Genomic DNA, 24,397 nt, shown 5'->3' with positions numbered 1-24,397 from the left:
TGCAATAATTATCATTCTATATAAAGTTTCAAATTGAAGTATATAGATTTCGAATATTAAAAATCGTGTAGTCTAACAAGGCGGAGGAGTTGCCTTGAAAGTTATGGAAATTCCAATTATATTTAGAGAAAATCCCGCAAGGATTTTTGTAAATCCAAATTATAATTGTTAAACTTCAAAATTTTAGGTGTCCTTGATGTTTTTGATGGTGTTGAATCCTTTTCCACCATCAAAAACACAATTGAAACACCGCCTCTACAAGATTTTGTGAATTTTCTTTTGGGCAGATTCCGGCCACTTTTGGCCACCCGAGCAATTCCTCCACCTCATTAGACGACTCCATTAAAAATTCTAAAATATGTTGCTAAATTATAACTACTAACTTGTATTTTTAAAATATCTATTAATAGTTTATGAGATTTTAGATAAACAGTGATAGATATATATGATAATAATATAACCTCACTATTTCCAAACTTATGAAATTAAAAATAAAACAATGAAACTTCCGAAGTGCAACTTTAAGTTCTCACCGCTGCATTCCACAAATAATATTCAACCATCACTATCATAAAAAAATAATAGCAAATAAATAAAAAATAGAATAAATAATAACAAATAAATAAAAAATAGAATTTAATAAAATAACATTTAATAGAATTCAACGTACTATAAAAATTTGTTGACGCTTGACTTTCATGTTTTCACGTACTATATTGAACCCATGTATTTCGACATAAAGAGATAAAGACATTCATAATTAGGGCAATTAGTTTTTCCACAACTCCAAGGAAAATATTTGACGAGAGCGGCATGTCATTTTCAGTTCTCCCTGCACGCATTACGCGCCGTTACGGGGCCCACGTGGCCGGCCCTCAAGCGGGCGGACCCAAAACCTTCTATGTCAGATTACGGGGGATAATTTTTTGCCCCGTTTACTGAGATTTATTCGGACAGCTCGGCAGACGAGTTTTCAGCAAAAGAAAAAACTGCAGTTGTCTATAACGCGACTTTTTGAAAGTCTTTCTGGCGGGTTTTTCCGGTCGAAATCAGGCAGGAATTTATTGGAATCGCAAGTTTGATAGCTAGTTTCTACACAATGAAAGCGTCCCAGGGGTTTTCGAGGGTGCTGAATCCAAATATGCAGTTAAAAAACCATTTTAACTGCAACAAATCAAGATTTAACCTCAATTTCTTCAGCCGGATTCCGTCACCGAAATCTCCAAAAAGTCGCATTATAGACAACTCCGAAAAAACTCTGCCGGGATTTCTGCACGCGCAATGTGACCGAGGAGTTATTTTGCTTGGGCGGAAAAAAAAATTGAAATCTTTGTTATTATTAGAGTGAAAAATTTAAATATTTTTAAAAACAATCTTTGTTCTGATTAAAGTGAAAAATGTAACCCCGGATGCGGGTGTCATCAAGTCAGTTAATGGAGAGCCACATGCCCAGCATGGGCTGCCACGTGAGGAGCAAGGGTCTTTAATGCCTCTCGCCGCCGAGACTTCACGACGGGAGAAGCATAAGAGCAACCTTAATGAAGATGCTGGAGGCGATGGAAAACCTGCAGAGAGCATTCAATGCGGGCCAATTCCGAGGGAATGTTAATGGGTTTAAGAATGATGAATGGAGCTCAGTGCGACGAGAAGGATACTCAGAACTCTGAGCGCAGATGCCGTGATTTGGTTGCTGAGAGCTCGGACGAGATCCGCTCCATACTTGTTTCTACTGGTCTCTGTCTATGCTCGGTTGAGCTCAGCTTCGACCCAATTTGGGGACAGCAAGCAACTAGAAGGGAACGCAACAACAGTCGACCCTCCTCTGCTCTGGAACAGGATAAGGAATTTGAGGATACCATGGCGCGGCCGCGTGAAAGGATGCTTTGCAGAAGAGGCTCAGGGCGTGGAGAATCCTCTCGTCCCCTTGCAGCGGATGTTCACCATCATTGCTGCTGCTGCTATTGTTACAGAAGAGCGGGAGCCACCCCAATTCCAGCTAGTCAGTTTCTGGAAGCTGGTAGCTCTAATGATGGAGCGCCCATGCTCCCAGCATTTGGCTCAGTCACTTTTACACTGGGTAGCTCCAGGGACAATGCTGGAATTAATGCACACATCTCAGTGCTTTTCACCAAAATTCCCAAGGAGAATGAGGAAGGACCGCCACTGGTCCCTGCTGAGGATCGTTCAGAGGGCGATAGGGGGAAGCGCCCATTGGGGGAGCCATCGAATGCAGAGGGTAATTCAGAGAGGGAGCCTCAGCAAGCCCCCTCCCGACTTCGAGAACAAGAGCTGCCAACCCCCGCGCAGGATCCCATGGCTATGTGGGATGGCATCCCAGAGGGACAAGGATGGAGCAGAATTCTGGAAGAAAAACCAGCGGAGTAACTCCAAGCGGCACTCCCTCGATTTTGCTTCCTTCTCTCAGGTCGGGTACGGGGTCTCGGTTGATAGCAAGTTTTCGTTTTATATCTTGGTTTGTTTCCTTTATGATTCTGAGTCATGTTAGTGGCCACTACAGTCTTACTGGGTTCAGCGTCTTATGTCTGGTATACGTCTTATGTCTTTGCTTGTTTATTTTATGTTCTGGGTTGGGTTCTGGGCTTCTACAATCTTTCTGGGTTATGCGTCTTTTGGGGATGCCCCTGCGTGGGCCGTTTTGGTGATACACTGGAAAATCTTCGAGTCATGAGTATTGAACTAAACTGGTATTATCGCCCTGCGAGGCAGAAGTATGAGTCTGACAGAGCCACCCATGGAGCCACAGTTGGCCCTGGGTAGCCAGTCTTTTTGGATGTAAAGTTTACCTGTACATATTAATATAAATTAGTTAGTGTTGCCGAGAAAAAAAAAAAAAAGTGAAAAATGTAAATATTTTAGTTTTTAAAAACAAGGTACATTTTAAATATTACGCGCTAAGGCCCACGTGGGCAACCCCCAAGCGGGCGGCCCCAAAACGGTACCACACAAAACCTTGTATGTCAGTACACCGCGCCAGGATTACGGGGCGGGCCGCCCAATGCGGACCCGACCCCCACTCATATATTTTTTTGCCTTTGTTCACGAGTTGAAATGTTTGCTGATGTACCCATGCAACCTTGGATGAAACATAGGCCGGTTTTGAACAATTTTACACTTTAATAAGATTTTGTGTTTAAAAGATGGTTTAATGGTTAGTCATGCATAGTGAATTAAGATTATGATATTTATTACTAGTAATTTTTTAAGTCTAACTATGTGTCTTGGAGAAATTGAATAAATTTGAATTAAGGATTAGTAGCTCTATTATGTTGTAGGTTACGTGTGGTATTCTATCTTTTCTTAAAGAGGTTTCATAAAGCCTTTTCTTTGACCCCTACGATCTTGTTTTTTAGGTAGGAGTTTGAGATTGTAAGTATTGTAAATTCAATTTTGAATTAAGGATTAGTAGCTCTATTATGTTGTAGGTTATGTGTGGTATTCTATCTTTTCTTAAAGAGGTTTCATAAAGCCCTTCCTTTGACCCCTACAATCTTGTTTTTTAGGTAGGAGTTTGAGATTGTAAGTATTGTAGTTATTTTTAAAATTTCATGAATAAAAGGTAGCCTTGATGATCTCATCCACAAATTAAGGCATTGTGTTATGTAAGCTTATCCATGATTTGTAATTATTAGCACAAGACACCATTAAAATCACGTCAATAGTTGGCATCTTCAATATACAAGTCTCAATAAAATCTATTCGCATGTTGGAAGTAAATCTAAGGATTATACAAAGGCAAATGTGATTGGATGATTAAATTCATGTATACTTTGGAAAGAAAACGTTGCAAGATATTTCAAAGATTAACAAGGTGTCACAATCATAACATAACCTTGCACTTGTTGAACCACACATGGTATGTTGAAGGAGAATGGTAATTTTAAAAACCATTGGAAAAGCCTCCATGTACCACTCATAAATTGTTATGCCCCTGACCTGCGAGAAATTCTAGAATACCAAATATGCAAGAAATAAAACCCAGAACATAGAAGAAAATGAGAAAAACAACAAGTATTTTATTATTAAGAGATGAAAGCAGTGTTCACTTGCCTCTTCAAGGGGGCAACCTCCAACAGAGCAGATCTCGATTACAAAATAAGACTCAATATATCTCAATGGGGAGTCTTTATCTTTTATATAGGATTCATACTTATTGTGGCCTTCCCAAGCTATTGTCCTTGCATTAAAAATAATGTACATAGACTTTTAAAGAGACAATTAGTCATTGTTCTATTTCAGAGGAGTTATTCTTCTTAGACACCCATGCATTGTGGCTATAACTCCTCTTAGACACCCACTTTCTATGGCCTTGCCAAACTATTGTCCTCGCATTAAAAATAATGTACATAGACTTTTAAAGAGAGAACTGCTCACTGTACTATTTCAGAGGAGTTATTCTTCTTAGACACCCATGCATTGTGGCCATAACTCCTCCTAGACACCACTTATTGTGGCCTTGCCAAGCTATTGTCCAAAATACCATTTTTTAGAATTTATTTATTAGTGTGCTAAACTCAAAAATCTTTCTAAGCAAGCTATGATGTCCTCCTTAATAAGCCATGGAATCTCATGATTGTTTCCCAATTATTTTTACTCTAACTACATCTCTATTTTTATTTTCAAGATGTCAATACTTTCTAAAAATACTTAAAAACAATGAAAATCCCTCGTCACAATATCTAAAACTCTAATAACAATTCAAGTAAAAAACCTATTGTCTCATTACCTCCTAAAAGCAGTCGCTCCTCTTGAAATTGTCTTTCCTTTCGAAGTTTCCGTCCTTTCAAAGGCTTCTAGAGAAGCAATTTTGGTTATTTCTTTCCTACTAGGATATTGTAGATGAAGCTATGTTGGGAATGATGGAATATATTTTTTGGTTAATCCCCCATTAAAAACGCATTATGAGAAATATAACTACTATGCTTATATGCATGCATGTTAGCCATTTATTTGGTATATGCATATTTGGATCTATATTTTGAACTTATACAATTTATCCTTAATTATGGAAGTAGGGTTCATTCACTATTTCATTTAAAAAGAATAAATTGCAATGGACCTTAACCCCATTGCTGAATGGTGATAATTTTGTCAAAATATTAGAAAAACCATGAAGAAAGTCTACTTGGCATATAGGGCTCCACTAACATGCAAATATTGCATGATTGAAACATGTAATATCCCAACATCAAAATTTTAATGAGATATGGTACACTCTAGGTGTTCTAATGAAATTACCATGGGCCAATGCCATGGGACAATACCATGGGCAACTGCCACATTAAATACCATGGGAAGATTCCATACACTTTGACCATATCCAAATATATATATATATATTACAAATCCTCCTGCCCAAAGATTGTTTGCCCTCAGGTAATCCACTTCTATCCACAAAAGAAGCATTTTTATATTGATACCAAGATCCCATACAACCCAATGTGTTATTCCATGCCTCCATTCTAAATGATCATGAATGGATCCTTCGATACCTGAATCCAAAACAATCCTTTGGTCAATCCTACCCCCAATGGATTCTCCTAGATCCCAATGCCACCTAAGTCCTTGGACATGTTGGTTATGACACCACCTCAGCCCTCCATCATTGATTGTGCTTGAGGGCCCAAGTTGCAATATGCCCTTGGCTAAGAGTATCCCATCAATAGAGTTCCAACTCATAATCTCTCATAAATCCATCTCGTGGGAAGTATATAATGCATGAATCCCTGCACATGGAATAAATCTACCATGCTGATGTTGCCTAATGCTCAACTCATGTTGCTCCACCCGATCACCCATCATGATCCATTTGTATAACTCTTCCTTACTATCCCCAATGTATAATGGCAAGTTGGTAGAGCTGCAAGCCTTATCTATGTACTCTTGTAGAGGGCTACTTTGCAACTCCCAAATGTACTCCTCTTCTTGCCTTGTGATGGACTTGAGTCGTTCCTCAACACTAGACAACTATGTCATTGATTCAACACATACCACTATCAGGTCCTCAAATTTTCTATTCTTCTGTAAGACAATGTCTCAGGCTACCCCAACTCTCTACTTCAACATCGTAAGATCTGTGTTGAAATGCATGATCCTTTCCCAAAATTCCTCTACTAGAATTTCTCGTGCCCTATAGAATGTCTCTATATTTGACTGCACCAAACGCCCCATGACCATAACTTTAAGTTGAACCTTTGTTTGACCCTCTAGAAATGGCTTATCATGCATACTATATTTGTCATGATACCCTGCATGATCATGCTCATCATGTCGGTTTATTATTATTGGCTCCTCATTTGGTTCTACTAGAATGTCTTCTTCCTATCCTTTTTCACACGTGGGGATAAGTTGTCCACCCTCTTTGATTGTCAAACATGGTTGTATTGGTGGACTGTTATCTATACCTGATTGTCCATACTCTTTATGGATGTTCTCTTGGATATCTATAGACTCAACTACCTCATCATCAGGAGGAATTCCCTCCTTCCCTTCCCGATTTACTTTATCAAGTTGATTGATTATCATTGACCTGTCCTATAAGTTTCTTTGAAAAACATGGTGTTGCTGCTCACCATTTGTACTTGATTGCTTCAATCCTTCATAGGTTCTCTTCTAAAAACCGGTGAAACCAACTATGGATGAATCTTCATGATCTTCCCTTGTTTCCTCTTATCACCTGGACATGAATGGTTAAGGGCCCAAGGTCCCTTGTAGATAAACCATAGTCCTCTCATCCTTAGTTCATTATTGATGCATATTTTGTTCTTTCTTCCTCCATCAATCCCTATCAACTCCTTCGTAGCGACCACCCTTTTGAGTAATTTTATGTTTTTCCTATGTTGGGTTGTGTTATATTCTTTCCACATAGTTAACAGGGGGTTTGAGGGGCACCCGTAACCCCACTTTACGGGGTCTGGGGCAGCACCCCGAAAAATTTGGATTTTGGACCCTATGTTATGTTGGGTGGACCCACCTATGGTTTTGTGCATGATTTCCGCACTTGTTTTTTTGGACGCTATGGGTTTTGGTCCATGTTATTCGATGCGATGTTTTTTTCGATCCATGGTATTGGATGCTTCAGCATGTATAAATATGTATTATAACATTGAAAGGAACATAATGAAAAATCAAGTTGGTAGTCACAGTTTTGGGATCCAGGCGAAAATCTCTATGTATATGTGTTTTATGTGTTATGCTCTCACTATTGTTTATTTTATGTGTTTTAGAATTCGTATGCATCTAATTTTTGTACAGGGTTAAAACCTACATCTGGTATTGGAGTAATTTTGGCTTCAAGGGGCGCCTTTGTTACTGAGGGGTTTCACTTGGGCCTATGATAAACCCTATTCAGTGGGAGATCTGCGAGATCGATTCTGGTGGTGAAAGAAGATGGCGAGCAATGGAAAGATAGAGATCGAGAAATTTAATGGTCAGAGTTTTGAGTTGTGGAAACTCAAGATGGAGAATCTATTGGTGGATAAAGATCAGTGGATCGATATAGATCTGGGTACTAAACCAACGGGAGTGTCCACTGAAGAATGGAAGAAGTTGGATCAGAAGGCAAAGAGCACAATAAGATTGTGTGTTTTAGATTCAATATCGTTGAATGTATAGGTGGAAGCTACGACGAAGGCTTTGAGGGACAAGTTAGGGACTTTGTACGAATCTAAGTCTCTGGTGAATAAACTATTCCTGTGGAAAAAGCTATATAACCTGAGGATGAAAGATGGAGACTCGGTGACAGAGCGTCTGAATACATTTAATACTGTGGTAAGTCAGTTAGCATCTGTTGATATTAAAATTTGAGATGAAGATAAGTGCATCAGTTTGTTGTGTTCTCTACTAGATTCTTGGGATAGTCTAGTTATTGCAATAAGTAGCTACAATGGTGATGCCTTGTCTGTATGAGGACAGTCCAAAAACAGAAACAAAAATAAGTCATTGAGTGGGAGATCTAAATCTAGAGGGAGATCTAAGTCTTCAGGAAAACCTGTAAAGGTGGTGTGTTGGAAATGCAGAAAGGAAGGGCACTACAAAAGGGACTGTAAATCTAAAGCTCCCGATAAAGGAAAGGGATCTGATGATGCTCCTTCTGCAGAGGTGAGAACTACCTCAGATGAAGGTGGGGATGTGTACTTGGCTTCTTCAAGTACACATGTAGATCATGAGGCATGGTTGATTGACTCAAGTGCATCCTTTCACTTCACTCCCCATAGAGAGTGGTTCTGCGAGTATGAGAAACACGATGGTGGTGATGTCTTCCTTGGGGATGACAGGAAGGCTAGAATCGTTGGTCGTGGAAAATTAAAGTTTAAGTTGCAAGGTGGAAGGGTTAGAACACTTCTGTTAGGGTCCCACCCTAACCCCCTTATTTATGTCATGGGATCACGTCATAGTCAAGAGTCAATAAAGCCCATATTAATATTTGTAAGTGGTTAACCCGCAATTAATGACGGGACCACAGTAAGTTGCAAATGGGCCGTAGTATTAGATAGATGGTATTAATAAAACCCACGGTATTGGCCCGTGGTATTGCATGTATGAGTCATATATAAAGGATAGAGACTCCCTGCGAGGAGCATTGTGTCTTATTTTGTAGTCGAGCTCTGCTCTATTGGAGGTTGCCCCCTCGAAGAGGCAAGTGAACATTACTCTCTGAATAATAAAATCATTGTTATTATGTGTTCTGGGTATCTTTTCTTCGCATATTCTGTATTTGGGTATCATTTTGCAGGTTAAGAGCATAACAAGTGGTATCAGAGCACTTTCCAGGGCTCGGTGGGATCTCCAATTTTTAGCAAAATTTTTTTTGGCCAGAGACGTGTTCCGGCGTCTTTAAACCACAGGATCTGTCGTTGAGCGCATAAACCTGCGGATTTGGGGAGGCATGCATGCAGGAAATACAAGAGGTGGTCGCGTCTGTTGGACTCCCTTGTAACCCCTGTGGGTACCCCTTCGAGTAGTAGCGCATTAGACAGAACCGCGCACGGATTGTCTTCCACGTACCCTCTGGGTATATAGGAAGCCCCCTAGGCTCCCTTGAAACCTCGCCATAGATAAACCTTCGGCCGTCTTGTGGCTACAGTACACCGAGAACAGCACTCAGAGAGATTACTCGCCCGTACAATAGGGTAGTCGGGTTGTACGGCTAAGGGTACGGTCGATCCTCCTTAGTTAGAGCCCTGAAACATTGGGCCGAGTACTACTGTCAGACCCTTATGTATATTGCGATCTGTAGCACCTGACACTCCTCAAGACCATAGTTCCCTTTTCTATCGGGCGATCACACATCATCTATTCCAGATCCGCGTGTGCAAAGACGTGCCGTAGCAGCAGACATCAGTCCCGCAGCTCCATCAGATCCGCAACAGCAGTTGTTCCACCATTTAGATCTCTCAGATCCACCAGATCGGAGTTGTTGTGAAGGGTTCCTATATCGGGGTATACTTTTCGTAGGACTTTTGGCAGCATTGACATTTTGAGGATTTGGTGACTGTAGTATTGATCAAGGAGTAAAACTCCATTAGGAGTTTTCAAAAAAAAAAAAAAAAAAGAAGAAGTCTGAGATCTTCCGAGGCACTTATGGGTGATCTAGCCCATCAGCATCAGGACGACGAGCTGAGCAAGGTGGTACCATTCAATTTATTAGTAAAAAATTTTTAGGCGGTCCCAATTTTTCATCAAGTTGGTGTATGGTAGAAACTAGAGCTCAACCAATGGCCCATGAAAGGCTGGACAAACTTGAAGAAAATATGAACTCCCTCCAACGTGAGATTAGCGGACTAAGTCTCTAGATACAGCAAGTACTCTCGAAGGGCAAGGAGCCAGCCCACGAGGAGGCATATAATGGCCATGAATACCATGAGGGTGAGTCTAGCCACTCTCCTCACGTCTGGCACACCCATCCACCACCCAGTCAGCGACCTCCCAAGTTGGATATGCATAAATTTGACGGTTCTCACACGTCCGCATGGCTAGCACAAATGGAGCAGTATTTCAAATTGAATCATATTCTAGATGATGGGACTAAGCTTATGGTGGGGACCATGTACTTGGAAAATGAACGATGGCAATGTGGGGAATGGCATCAGCATTGCAATGGACCATTTAAGAATTGGGCCCAATTTACCAAAGCTCTTTGAGATCGCTTTGAACAGGAAGACTCTTTTTTGGGGCGTCTCACTAAGCTCCGACAGACGGGTACAGTGGATGAATATATTACCACTTTTGAAGCCTTAGCCTTCCGCACTAAGGGTCTCACAGATGAGTTCTACACGGAATGTTTTATCAGTGGTCTTAAAGAAGCCATCAAAGCTCAAGTTCTACTCCACCACCCTCCCACGTGGACAGAGGCTTGCCAGGTAGCTCGTAAGGTGGAACATGCATTAGCAGCCCAATACAGCCGCCCCAATTTCCCCGCTAAAGGTCGTCCCCCACAGGCTCACAACACGACTCAGACACTTAAGATCCAAAAGGTGTCACCTGTGGAAATGGCCGAAAGAAGGAAGCAAGGACTATGTTACTACTGTGATGAAAAATATTCCCCGAGTCATAAATGCAAGGAGCCCAAGTTTTTTCAAATAGATGCCACTGACTACAGCTCCACCGAGGAAGATCCACCACTTGAGGAACCAGAGGCGATCGAAGAAGACAACAAAAAGGAGATTGTATCTGACGAACCAGTTATTTCGCTAAATGCGTTGGCAGGAATTTCTTCCCCTCAAACTCTCAAAATCAGGGGTTTTCTTAAACATCGCCCAGTAGTAGTCTTGATTGATAGTGGAAGTACCCATAATTTCATCAATCAAAAAATCGTAGAAGCAACGCATTGTTTTGTACGGGTAGTTTCTAACTTCCAAGTCCAAATTGCGGATGGGAGCACAATGAAATGTGAAGGCCGCTGTGAAAATGTCAAACTTCAAATGGGGGATTATCAGTTGAAAACGCACATGTTTTCCATACACATGGGGGGTTGCGACATTGTCCTAGGCGCTGAATGGCTTCGCACTCTTTGGCCAATCACAATGGATTTCGAGGAGTTATATATAAGTTTTAAGCAGAACAACTCCACACATACCCTCCATGGACTCCAGGCGGGAGCCCCCTCTATCATCAGCTCGCATAGGATGGAAAAATTGTTAAAAAAGGGCCATCATGGAGTGGTAGCTCAATTTAATGCCGTCCAGGTAGTCGAAACCATGTCTCTGCCAATTCATCCTGAGATGCAACAGATTTTAAATAACCATCGGACGGTCTTTGACAAGCCTCATGAGCTTCCACCCTCGCGAGGGGAACATGATCATAGCATCACCTTGGTTCTAGGGGCCCAACCCCCAAATGTGCGGCCATACAGATATCCGTTCACCCAAAAGAATGAAATAGAAAAAATCATCAAGGAACTATTGGAAGTAGGTGTCATTCGTCCCAGCATTAGTCCTTATTCATCCCTAGTGTTCATGGTCCTCAAGAAAGATGGGGAGTGGCGGATGTGTCCCGACTTCAGGGCCCTCAATAAGTTGACAGTCAAAGATAAATTTCCCATTCCGGTGGTTGACGATTTGCTGGACGAACTCAATGGTGCTCAATTCTTCACTAAGTTGGATCTTCGCTCAGGCTACCACCAAATTCGCATGAAGGAAGTCGACATTCCCAAGACGGATTTCAGAACTCATGAAGGCCATTATGAGTTCCTGGTCATGCTATTTGGTCTCTGTAATGCCCCCTCTACTTTTCAGAGCCTTATGAATCACATTCTCAAACCATATCTCAGAAAATTTGTCCTTGTCTTCTTCGATGACATCCTCATCTATAGTGGCACTTGGGCGGCACATCTTCAGCATGTAGATCTACTCTTGCAACTGCTCCGCAAGCATAAATTATTTGTCAAGATGCCCAAGTGTTCGTTTGGCATGGAAGAATTTGAGTATTTGGGCCACATTGTGGGGCGTGAAGGTGTCAAGGTGGACCCCAAAAAGATCCAGGCAATGCAAGAATGGCCTCAACCTAAGACCTTGAAGGGCTTGAGAGGATTTTTGGGTCTCACAGGCTATTATCGTAAATTTGTCCGCAACTATGGCCGCATAGCGAAGCCCCTCACTCAACTCCTAAAGAAAAATTCCTTCTTCTGGAACGAGGAAGCACAACAGGCATTTACCGCTCTCAAAAACGCCATGTGTTCCACTCCAGTCTTAGCACTACCTGACTTCACCAAATCCTTTGTCATTGAATGTGATGCTTCGGGTACAGGTGTTGGGGCGGTCTTAATGCAGGAAGGGCGACCATTGGCCTTCAGAAGCCAACAATTCAGTGGGAGGAATCTGGGCCAATCTACCTACGAGAAGGAAATGATGGCCATCTTACATGCAGTCAAGACCTGGCGACCTTACTTATTGGGGTGACGTTTCCAAATCCGCACAGATCATCACAGTCTTAAATATTTTTTGGAGCAACGCCTATCCTCCCCACAACAAAATAAATGGTTAGGAAAAATGTTGGGATATGATTATGAGATCATTTACAAGAAAGGGAAAGACAATAGTGTAGCAGATGCATTATCTCGCCAATTTGAGGAGGAAAGTACTCTGCTCGTAATTTCCCTCCCCATTCCAGACTGGATTGAAGAGGCTCACAGGGAATGGTTTTCACACCCCGGGCTCTCCCAACTCATTTCTCAATTGCAGGTAGATCCTAATTCCAGCAAGGGCTACTCGTGGCAGAATGATATTCTTCGCTACAAGGACAGAGTCGTAATATCACCAACATCCACCCTCAAAAGTCGCATTTTGGCAGAATTGCACTCATCTCCCATTGCAGGACATTCGGGCTTTTAGAAGATGTATGCTCGCACCAAAAGATCATTTTTTTGGACATGCATGAAAAAGGACATCCTGACTTTCGTAGCAGAATGTGATGTCTGTCAACGCCACAAAGGGGAAACCGTCAACACACCAGGCACTTTACAACCATTTCCCATTCCGGCATCAATTTGGACGGAGGTTTCTATGGATTTCATTACAGGTCTTCCAAAGTCAGGGAACAAGTCAGTCATCATGGTGGTTGTGGACCGACTGTCGAAGTATGCTCATTTCTGCGCCCTACCCCACCCGTTTACACCAAATTTGGTTGCTCAATCTTTCATGGATCAGATCTTCAAATTGCATGGCATGCCCACTTCTATTGTGTCCGACCGCAACCCGATCTTCACCAGTAATTTTTGGTAGGAACTCTTCAGAATACAAGGCACTCAACTCAAACTCAGTACTTCATATCATCCACAAACAGATGGTCAAACCGAAGCCGTCAACAAATGTCTAGAAACCTACCTTAGGTGTTTCACTTCAGAAAAGCAACACCTTTGGGCACAGTGGTTACCTCTGGCTGAATGGTGGTATAACACCAACTATCATGCCACCACCAAAATGACTCCCTATGAAGCAGTATATGGTCAACTTCCGCCTTCCCCTACTTCTTATCTCAAGGGGTGCTCCAAAGTACAAGTAGTGGATCAACTCCTACAACACCGCGCAACCATGCTCGCCCATCTTAGAGAGAATCTTCATCAAGCTCAGAACCGCATGAAGCAACAAGCCGACCAGCATCGCTCAGAGCACCAATTTCAAGAAGGGGATCAGGTCTTTTTGAGGCTGCAACCATATAAGCAAACATCACTCAAAGACAAGGGTTGTCAAAAGCTCTCTCCAAAATTCTACAGACCATACCAAGTACTTCAGCGCATTGGAGAAGTGGCTTACAAGTTGGCTTTGCCATGAACCCCCTTTCCTTTGATACTAGAATCTCAGAGATGCACAAAGCTTGATCCTTTACCTTCAATAAGCATCTAACCAATGGAAAACCACGAACACTATTTTTCAAACCCTCTTGATTGATGTCCTAGGGCTGAGGATACTTCACCTTTTGTAGCCTTTTATACTTCTCTATGAGACAGAAAAAGCCCTAATACAAGGATGAAGTCATGTCAATGAGCTCAAGAATAATATTATATATATGAACTTAGATGCTGGGAAATTTATAGCTTCAGATATGATTTTATATAAACTTTCAACAGAGAATGAATTCCGAGTGAGACACTATCTCCAAACCAAATTCAATTCAAGGGTGATTTCATAATAGAAGATTTGGCCCTAAAGAAACCAAAGCTTCTTGGCTGTAGTCATGACAAAAGGCCTTATATATAGATCATTTGACCAACAATTTGATAGAGAGCTCTATCCTAGAGATGCTTGATTGATGAGGCCTTGATCTCATTTCCTTTCTGGGATCTGCAACCTAGAATTTTGCAGTAGGATTTTCAGTGCTTCACGATGACTGATCTTTGAAGAGGAAGGAGGTCAGTGTTGTCAGAAAACTTCTTGCGATTTCTTTCTTCCTTGCTTGGGCTTGCCCTCACCTTAGCTCTGATACCTTGCCCTCACCTTAACTTTGATGCCATTTTGGCAGGGCATGCTAAACATGAAAACAATAGAGGTAAGAAGTTGTAGATTCTTGTGTTATCTATCTTTTATCTTCTAGAACATCATATGTTTTATTGCCAATTTTTGCTAAATTTAAAATTGACATATCGACCTGAGAAGAGGGTTTGCAATGCTAATAACCTCTTCTTCAGTCCATGTTGGCACACTCAAGTCTTGTTAAAGTACCAATTGTTTCTTGTGCAAAATTTGAAGCAGATGGCAACATACAACATGTTTTCTGAGAATCAAAACAACGTCTATAAGTGTTATGACATTAATCCAACACTATGTTTATAAACCAATTCGTACTAATGGACACAGGATGTGTAAAAAGTATTCTTTAAAAAAAAAAAAAATTGTCGGCTAGTTGAAATCTACATCCTTACTCCTATCTTGAAGAAAGGGTACTTGCTTCCCTTTCAGTTCATAGGTATATGAAAACCCAGTTTTGTAAGCACCCATAACCATGAATATTATACCAACTCCCTATGGTTAGTGCATCAATAATGTAAGTGTAACACTCATCCACGTAGCAGTCATAAGGCATTTAGGTAAGGTTTTACTAACACTGGCATCCCAGGCCATTAAGATCTATCCATGGCCTCAAAATGATGTATTTCCTTTACTCAACAAAACACTCATCATTTCTCTCCCCCAATCATCAAGTTTTTTTTCTCTTCATTCTGAATGAGAAATCAATCAACAAGTCACCATTTTAAATGTTAGATCACAATATGTTTAGCTTCTCTCTTGTGCTTACACTCTAGTATTCTCACAGCTTCAGAATCGCGAATCTTAAACGAAGTCTCATGATGTGCATTCAAGGATGCATAATTCACCCTTTCTTTGCATCAAATTACCCCCCTAGCATTCCCTTTACCTTTACATGCCTCAATGCAAGGCAGGCCAAGTTGATACCTGCTCAGTTAAATTAGTAAGTTGAGGGGTGTCATATATACCCAACACTGCCTACCTGTTCCTCCTCTTCCTATGTCGTAGTGTATGAACAGTTAGCTAGACTGGCGAGGATCCCCATTAATAATAACATCTATGTTGGCATTTGAATCCGAATGACGTGTTTCCCTTAATTATATGTTTTGTTTTTTTAACAAAAAAGGCTAACAGAGATAGAGACCCTCAAATCTGTCTACTTTCGACTCCTATGCCCATTTTCATCTAGGTTTTTACCATGTCAGTGTCCCTTTCTTTCTCAAAATTTCACGAAATCAATTAATCTATCCATTTCGTAATGCCTTTGGTAAAATTTTCTATCAAATGCTCTAAAGTATATATGAGATCTAAGGGTTTTTTTGGTTGTTGCTGACTTCGTATTTTTCTACTAACCATGATATGGGTTTGATGTAGAGGATTATGATTGAGTAAGGGTTGCATTACTCAATGTCTGTTTAGGATGAGGAGAAGGAGAAATGTGGTGTTAGGGTTGAGAGCTAAAGATGCCTGTGAAAAGAGGAGGTGTGTGGAATGGAGGGTGGCAGGGCTACCAGCACGATAGAAATGGAGGATGGGGAGGTCGGGCTTTTCATCATCGAATAGCTATGGTGGGATTCCTTGTTATCTTTGTGGTCATGCCATTGGTTTTTCTGGAAGCTAGGTTTCGTCACTCCATATCTACATCTACAACTGGTAAGCTTCTTCCTTCCCTCCTCCCTCGCTAGTAAGCTTCTTCCTACCCTCCTCCCTCACTGGTAAGCTTCTTCCTGCCCTCCTCCCTCATCAGGTTGCTTCTATCTCTTTTTTTGGGGTGGGTCTACGTTTAATTTATCTTTGTTGGCAAGCATGCCCTTTCTTAATCTGGTAGTATTACAATGAAGTGTAGACTTCTTACAACATTCAAGTAAGATCTCCATTACAATGAAGTGTAGTCGTCTTATACTATTTTAGAAAGATCCCTTTCATTGAGAACCCACTGAACAATGTATTTATGTGATCTGAGCCTTGGCGAGGAATTATCATCACCCCCAGTTAACCATTGAACCAAGACCCCATGGACCTGCTTCAAAATTTGATTTGCCTTCACCACCCCCAGTTAACCATTGAACCAAAACCCCATGGACCTACTTTGGAATTTGATTTTCCTTTTAGCTTTTTCATGGGATCTGAAGGCGTAGATGTTATCAAACTTACTTTCCTTGCTTATTGTCAAAATTTTAGCACCTCTAACATTTTTCTAGACATTTTGTGAGTTTTCTTTATAGGTTTCCTTTCATTTGATCTGTGTCAAGCTATGAACTCCATCTCTATACTAACACGGTACAATACCTACCAGGAGAAAGACTCAAAGTTTGTACCTCTCTCATGCAAGAGCAAAGGTTTTACCAACTGCCCCTAGAGTAATTACCCTTGCCAAAGATAATGAAACCATTCATCCTGATAGCAAGAAATAACAATGCACTTTCCATTTTTTAACAAAGGGAAATGCATATGACTAGTAAATTCGTTGGGCAACTGCTTGGTGAATTCGCTGGGAACTCCTCATTCTAAGGAGGATGGTACTAAGTGTGCACTGGATTCTGCATAAGCTGGATGGGTATTATAAAAATATATTTGTTAAGAGTTCATTTCAACATCTTACTCATGGGAATTGAATTTGGGTGGGAAGGGTAACAATCATTCTTCCCGTCCCCTCATTATCCAATCCAGACCCACTTTTCATCCATAAAGCTAAATCCACTTCTCATCAGTCAAGCTAAAACCAGTTCTGATCCACCCAACCTAGACCCAATTCATAACGACAATCTTGTTCACCAGCTACTTTCTACTATACATATCATTTTCACACTATTCCCATAGTGTTCAGAGCACGTTGGCCAAAAAAAATGATAGATATTATACACACCATTTTATTATTCATGTGTAATGAAATCTCGATCTTAGCATATCCATGATAGCAAAGCAACCACATTTTTAGTGTTTGAGTATTTTTATAGATATTCTTCTCCATCAAGTCTTTCTACCTAACCTTTTATGCGTTGTTTGTCATTTAAAAAAACAGGGCACAACTTCTCAGGAGATGAATCTATTAGAATTGTATTCTCTTTCCACATCTTGAAAACCAATTCTATTTTTCTATGGCCATTTTGTTCTTTTTCAGGATCTGGGCAATGCACTTGCACTTACGTTAGTATAATCCTAGAAAACAAATAGTGTCCCTAAACTGAAATTTAATCAACTTGAGTGGATCGAAATAGAGAGGAACTATTGAGGATACTAGAGCTCTGTCATATGTTTAAAATCTCTCTTGTCTATTTGTTTGTGGTGTTCATAGGAATAGGTAGATGACTGGAGAAAGCAGAGTTTAACAAAGAGCATTGACTCTCTCTTCCCAAAGGAGGCAAGTATACGAAACCTGCTGTATTTGCATATCTTAAATTTGTTTTTTCCCCTATTGAGCATAGAATTGAAAATAAACTTTATTTACTGGGCAAGTGATTGATGTCATAACAGCTAACAGAGAGGACTCAGAAACTATAAGCTTGGATATTGTTGGACGAAATGATCTATCTTCCTCATGGGTATTAGAAAAGCCCTCCGAAGTAAACCAAAGGGATATTACTAACTCTGAGGTACGATTGGCGAAGATTTTGGTTATTTTCTCTACTAAACATGTAAGGAAACCTACGTGATGATGATCTATGTAGTTGAGTAGGGTTGTATTAAGCAGGAAGTGAAAATTGACATTGGCAGGGGTGCTTCTCTATTTCCAATGGTGTACATCAAGCAGAGGCAAATGACATCTGGAGACAGCTTAGAAAAGTTACATTCACAACAAGATGGTGTGATCTTCAATGAAGAAGGCAAGGAAAATCCTAAGGGGGGTAAAATGAATGATGAGGTGTAGAAAAAAGCTTCCATTGACGAAGAACTTCTTATGAGGTTTCAAGAGGTTGACATACGAAGTGAACATCGAGACGTCAAAGAGAATGATCTTGATGGTAAGTTTTGATTTTCCCTAGTTAATTGGTTTATGATGTTGGTAGCCTACTGTAAGGTAATGTCTCTAGTCAAACTCTTAGGACAATGGTTGTTGTAATGCAGACCATTTGCAACTCGAAGGAAGTCCAACAAAAGTTTTGCGGAGGGTAAAATTCTTTACTGCACTAGATCGCTACTTTTTGTTCTCATGGAAAAGGGAATTGTTATATTATTTTCCAAAATCCTTTTTGAATGTTACTTCTCCAATAGAAAAAATTTATATATCTTAGATTTTAGCATAGTATGCTTTAATTTATAGTAGTTTAATGCTTACAGCATTTGAGACAAAAGACGAGGGAGGAATGGTCAACAATGTTGATTCAACAGGATGAAGAAAAACGAGTTGAGCTTGAAAACGTAGCAATTAAACATTCCAAGGAGGTAGATTATGTTGTCGTAGGAAAATATAGCATTTGGAGGTAGGAGAATGAGAACGAGAATTCTGACTCCACTGTTAGATTAATGTGAAACCAACTGATCATGGCTAGGGTGTATTCAAGCATTTCCTAGGCTAGGATTAATCTTGATTTATACCATGAATTGATGCTTTGTATTAAAGAATGTTAGTGTACATTGGGTGAGGCTAATGCAGATTCTGATCTACCTCAAAGGTAATAGTTTTCGCATTGGCTGCTTCTAAATCAAGAGTAGTAAGTGCTTCCATTTGCATTTGGTGTTCATATCCTTTGTTTCTTTTAAAGTTGCAGTCTGTGTGTCAATCTTTCTGCTTTTCATTCTCTTTTTCATGGTTGATAATTGATATGAATGTTTCAGTGCTGCTGAGAAGATCAAGGCTATGGGTCATGTCCTATCCAAGGCTAGAGAACAATTTTATGACTGTGCGACAGTAACAAAGAAGTTGCGAGCCATGCTTCAGTCTGCAGACGAGCAAGTAAGGATCTTGAAAAAGCAAAGTACATTTTTAAGTCAGCTGGCAGCAAAGACTGTTCCCAAGGGCCTACACTATCTGTCCATGTGATTGACCATGGATTATTACTTGCTTTCCCTTGAAAAGTGAAATTTCCTAAAAAGGACAAGTTGGAGGATCCAACTCTTTATCACTATGCATTATTTTCTGACAATGTATTGGCTGCATCTGTGGTTGTAAATTCAACTGTCATGAATGCTAAGGTGAAGTGTTATTAATTTAAAATACTCTAAAGTTTGGAAGTCCAATAGTTTTGCTGCATTTTACATTTAATATTTGGATCTCATTGTAGGTGATTTACTTGTGTTTGCAGGAATCTCAAAAACATGTATTTCATCTCATCATAGACAAGTTAAATTTTGGGGCCATGAAAATGTGGTTTTTACTTAATCACCCAAGGAAAGCTGCGATACATGTAGAAAATGTTGATGATTTTAAATGGATCAATTCCTCCTATTGCCCTGTGATTCACCAACTTGAATCCACAGCTGTGAAAGAGTATTATTTCAAGACAGATCACTCGACTACACTCTCAACACGTTCCTCCAATTTGAAATATATAAATCCAAAATATTTATCCATGCTAAATCATCTTCGTTTCTATCTTCCACAAGTTTATCCCAAACTAGAAAAGATCCTTTTCTTGGATGATGATATTGTGTTGGAGAAAGATTTGACCTCGTTGTGGTCAGTAGATATTCATGAAAAGGTTAATGGTTTAGTGGAAACTTGTGGAGAAAGCTTTTGCCGATTTGACAAATATCTTAATTTTTCCAATCTGCACATAGCCAGGCACTTTGATCCTAATTCTTGTGGTTGGGCATATGGGATGAATGTATTTCATCTCAAAGAATGGAAGAAACAAGATTTAACTGGAATATATCACAAGTGGCAGAACCTGGTAAGTGTGGAGTGTGGTTTATTTATGTTAATTCCTGTGATACTTACTTCAAAGTATTTGAAGTAAATCTGAAGTAATTAGCTAGAAAACTTAATGGGTTTTGCTTTGCTCTATTCCTAAGTTTTTCTTTTATTGTATGTCGGAATGAGGATAGAGTGTTGTGGAAGCTTGGAACACTACCCCCTAGATTTTCGCATTAGCTGCTTCTAAATCAAGAGTAGTAAGTGTTTCCATTTGCATTTGGTGTTCATATCCTTTGTTTCTTTTAAAGTTGCAGTTTGTTTGTCAATCTTTCTGTTTTTCATTCTCTTTTTCATGAGCGATAATTGATATGAATGTTTCAGTGCACCTAAGAAGATCAAGGCTATGGATCATGTCCTATACAAGGCTAGAGAACAATTTTATAGCTGTGCGACAGTAACAACGAAGTTGCAAGCCATGCTTCAGTCTCCAAACAAGCAAGGACCTTGGAAAAGCAAAGTAAACTTTTAAGTCAGGTGGCAACAAAGTCTGTTCCCAAGGGCTTGCACTGTCTGTCCATGGGATTGACCATAGATTATTACTTTCTTCCTCTTGAAAAGCGATAATTTTCTAAAAAGGACAAGTTCGAGGATCTGACTCTTTATCACTATGCATTATTTTTTGATAATATATTGGCTGCATCTGTGGTTGTTAATTCAACTATCATGAATGCTAAGGTGAAGTGTTATTAATTTAAATTACTCTAAAGTTTGGAAGTCCAATAGTTTTGCTGCATTTTACATTTAATATTTGGATTTCATTGTAGGTGATTTACTTGTGTTTGCAGGAATATGAGAAACATGTATTTCATCTCATCACAGACAAGTTAAATTTTGGGGCCATGAAAATGTGGTTTTTATTTAATCGCCCAAGGAAAGTTGTGATACATGTAGAAAATGTTGATGATTTTAAATGGCTCAATTCCTCCTATTGCCCTGTGCTTCGCCAACTTGAATCTACATCTATGAAAGAGTATTATTTTAAGGAAGATCACTCGACTACACTCTCAGCACATTCCTCCAATTTCAAATATATAAATCCAAAATATTTATCAATGTTAAATCATCTTCGTTTCTATCTTCCACAAGTTTATCCCAAAATGGACAAGATCCTTTTCTTGGATGATGATATTGTGGTGTAGAAAGATTTGACGCCCTTGTGGTCACTAGATCTTCATGGAAAGGATAATGGTTCAGTGGAAACTTGTGGAGAAAGCTTTCGCCGGTTTGACGAATACCTTAATTTTTCCAATCTGCACATATCCAGGCACCTTGATCCTAATTCTTGTGGTTGGGCATATCGGATGAATGTATTTGATCTCAAATAATGGGAGAAACAAGATATAATTGGAATATATCACAAGTAGTAGAACACGGTAAGTGTGTAGTGTGGTTTGTTTATGTTAATTCCTGTGATGCTTACTTTAAAGTATTTGAAGTAAATCTAAAGTAATTAGCTAGAAAACTTAATGGGTTTTTCTTTGTTCGATTTCTAAGTTTTTCTTTTATTGTATGTCAGAATGAGGATAGAGTGTTGTGGAAGCTTGGAACACTACCCCTTGGATTGAACGTTTTATGGCTTGACCCATCCTTTGGACAAGTCTTGGCATGTGATAGGTTTAGGATATAATCCTAGCATGGACTATTTAGAGATTGACAATGCAGCTGTTGTTAATTACAATGGGAACATGAAACCTTGGTTAGAGCTGGAAATGATGAAGTGCAGGCCTTACTAGACGAAATATATAAAATATGATCATCCTTTCTTACAACAATGCAATATAAATGAATAGTTATGACCTTAATATTAAGCGTTCTTGGGTGGATTTCTACTTACTATAGTTGTTTCCCTCTCCGCTGAGCATTATTTTCATTTGCTGGGGTGAGTTGGAGCTCAATCTTGGTTGTCTAAGAGGCCATGGTTACTAGACAAGGCAATACATAATTGTAGGAGATCATTGGCTTTCTAATTTCCCTTCATTCCAATAAATCCATCAAATACATGGGTGCTGAAATCTACGAGGCAAAGCATTCTTGATGTGTATTTATGGTAGAATGTAATTATATTATAATGTTGTTAAATTGAGATTCATTACTTGAGTGATTCAAATTATATGTTGTTCCATTGGTATTGGGAATCATTACATGAGAACCCATTAACTATAATTATTCACCAATAACATCCAGAGGTTTTTCTATACTTGAATGATGATTGTCCAGTATGATGTATATTGAGGATAAGGTTGAAGAAATGAATGAGGAGAAATAACATTCAGGGGCTAGTGTGGATGAAAGTTGTACTGTAGAAAAATAAAATACAACAGTATGGAAAAATATGGACAAATTCTGATGAAGAACATGCAACATCAGCCAACTTCGATGAAAACACAAAGTATGAATAGTTTGAGCTATTTGATTTCACACTTATTTCATATTCAACTGGAGGATCTGTATCTCCTTGTATTGATAATATGGAAGATCAAGATTACATACAACAATGCATACACACTTTTACCTTAAGGAAAAGTGTTAGGCAAAAGACCCTCAAGGAAAGCTCCACTGAGACAAGTATCAACTCAGTGAGCACAAACTGTTGTAAAGATGCTAGCATTCAATTATCTAAGGGTGATTTTTGGATGCCCTCACAAGAACTAAAGATTGTATCCCACTATCCAAAGGATCTTCTCTCAACTAAAAAGGGTATGCTAATAAATGCTTATGGGAAAAAGGCACAACACATTTATCTTTGGTTGGGAGTTTATCCATATTGCCCATGATGTAAATAGTTATAATGTCATGTTGAGTAGATTTTTGGCACACCTTTAAGAAGGTATCATCATCGAATGGGGGCTAGAAATTTAAAATGTTATCCATTGAATTAGATATAGGATTATATTTGTCTAGATGGGAGGGCTGATATAGTTTGAGCTTGAAGGAATTAATTATTGGAGAATACCCTATTGTAGAGGAAGCTTTGGGTTGAATGAAATTTGATGAACCCACTGTAGAATATGTGAGCTAAATTTTTTATTTTTAATATGTTTTTTCCTTATACTATTTCTTATGACAGATGGCATATGATATGTAGGAAGCTTTTCACTCTATAGAAGATATTCATGGCCTTCTGTATGGTCAAGAAGATTCCTAAACCTCAAATGACAACAATCTACTATTCAAAGTTAAGAAAGATATTTTGGATACTAGAAGTTCATTTGTATCATGCTTATGCATGGTACAAGCTCTATATCCTCCAGAAAAGCTAAGATAAATACTTAGCATAGAAGGATTTGCAGCTGATGGCATCATCTGGATTGTTGGCTACCACTGTGAAATGGGATGAGGGAAATTTGAAATGGGATCAGGGAAATGTGTAGAAAAATCATATTCTAGAAACCATTTATCTTTGGTTGGGTGTTTACCAATATTTCCCATGATGTAAATAGTTATGATGTCATGTTGAGTAGATTTTTGGCACACCTTTAAGAAGTTATCACTATCGAATGGGTGGTAGAAATCTAAAATGTTATCTATTGAATTAGATATAGGATTATATTTGTCTAGATGGGAAGGTTGATATAGTTTGAACTTGTAGGAATTAATTATTCGAGAATACCCTATTGCAGAGGAAGCTTTGGGTTGAGTGAAATTTCATGAACCTACTATAGAGTCTGTGAGCTAAATTATTTTTATTTTTAATATATTTTTTCCTTATACTATTTCTTATGACAGATGGCATATGATATGTAGGAAGCTTTTCACTCTATAGAAGATATTCATGGCCTTGTGTATGGTCAAGAATATTCCTAAACCTCAAATGATGACAATCTACTATTCAAAGTTAACAAAGATATTTTAGATATTAGAAAGTCATTTGTATCATTCTTATGCATGGTACAAGCTCTATATCCTCCATAAAAGCTACAATAAATACTTAGCATAGAAGGATTTGCAGCTGATGGCATTATCTGGATTATTGGATGCCATTTCTATTATGCCCTATGATCATAAGCATGGGGATCACCATTTTAAGCTTGAGAATGGGAAGGAAAGAAGTTCAACAATGGCT

General features: G+C 39.3%; 1 pseudogene; it reads left to right on the top strand.

The window, feature by feature from the left end:
* Nucleotides 1-2,499: 2,499 nt before the first annotated feature.
* LOC149213222 (polygalacturonate 4-alpha-galacturonosyltransferase-like) lies at nt 2,500-22,124 on the top strand (annotated as a pseudogene).
* The last annotated feature ends 2,273 nt before the right edge of the window (nt 22,125-24,397 follow it).

Source organism: Pinus tabuliformis, chromosome 1_1 (genome assembly GCF_031772625.1).
Source record: "Pinus tabuliformis cultivar Carrire ecotype Pingquan chromosome 1_1, CPIR1, whole genome shotgun sequence".
In the NCBI taxonomy this organism is placed as follows: domain Eukaryota; kingdom Viridiplantae; phylum Streptophyta; class Pinopsida; order Pinales; family Pinaceae; genus Pinus; species Pinus tabuliformis.
The sequence above is the reverse complement of the archived record's forward strand: the minus strand, read 5'-3'. Positions and strand labels throughout refer to the sequence as shown.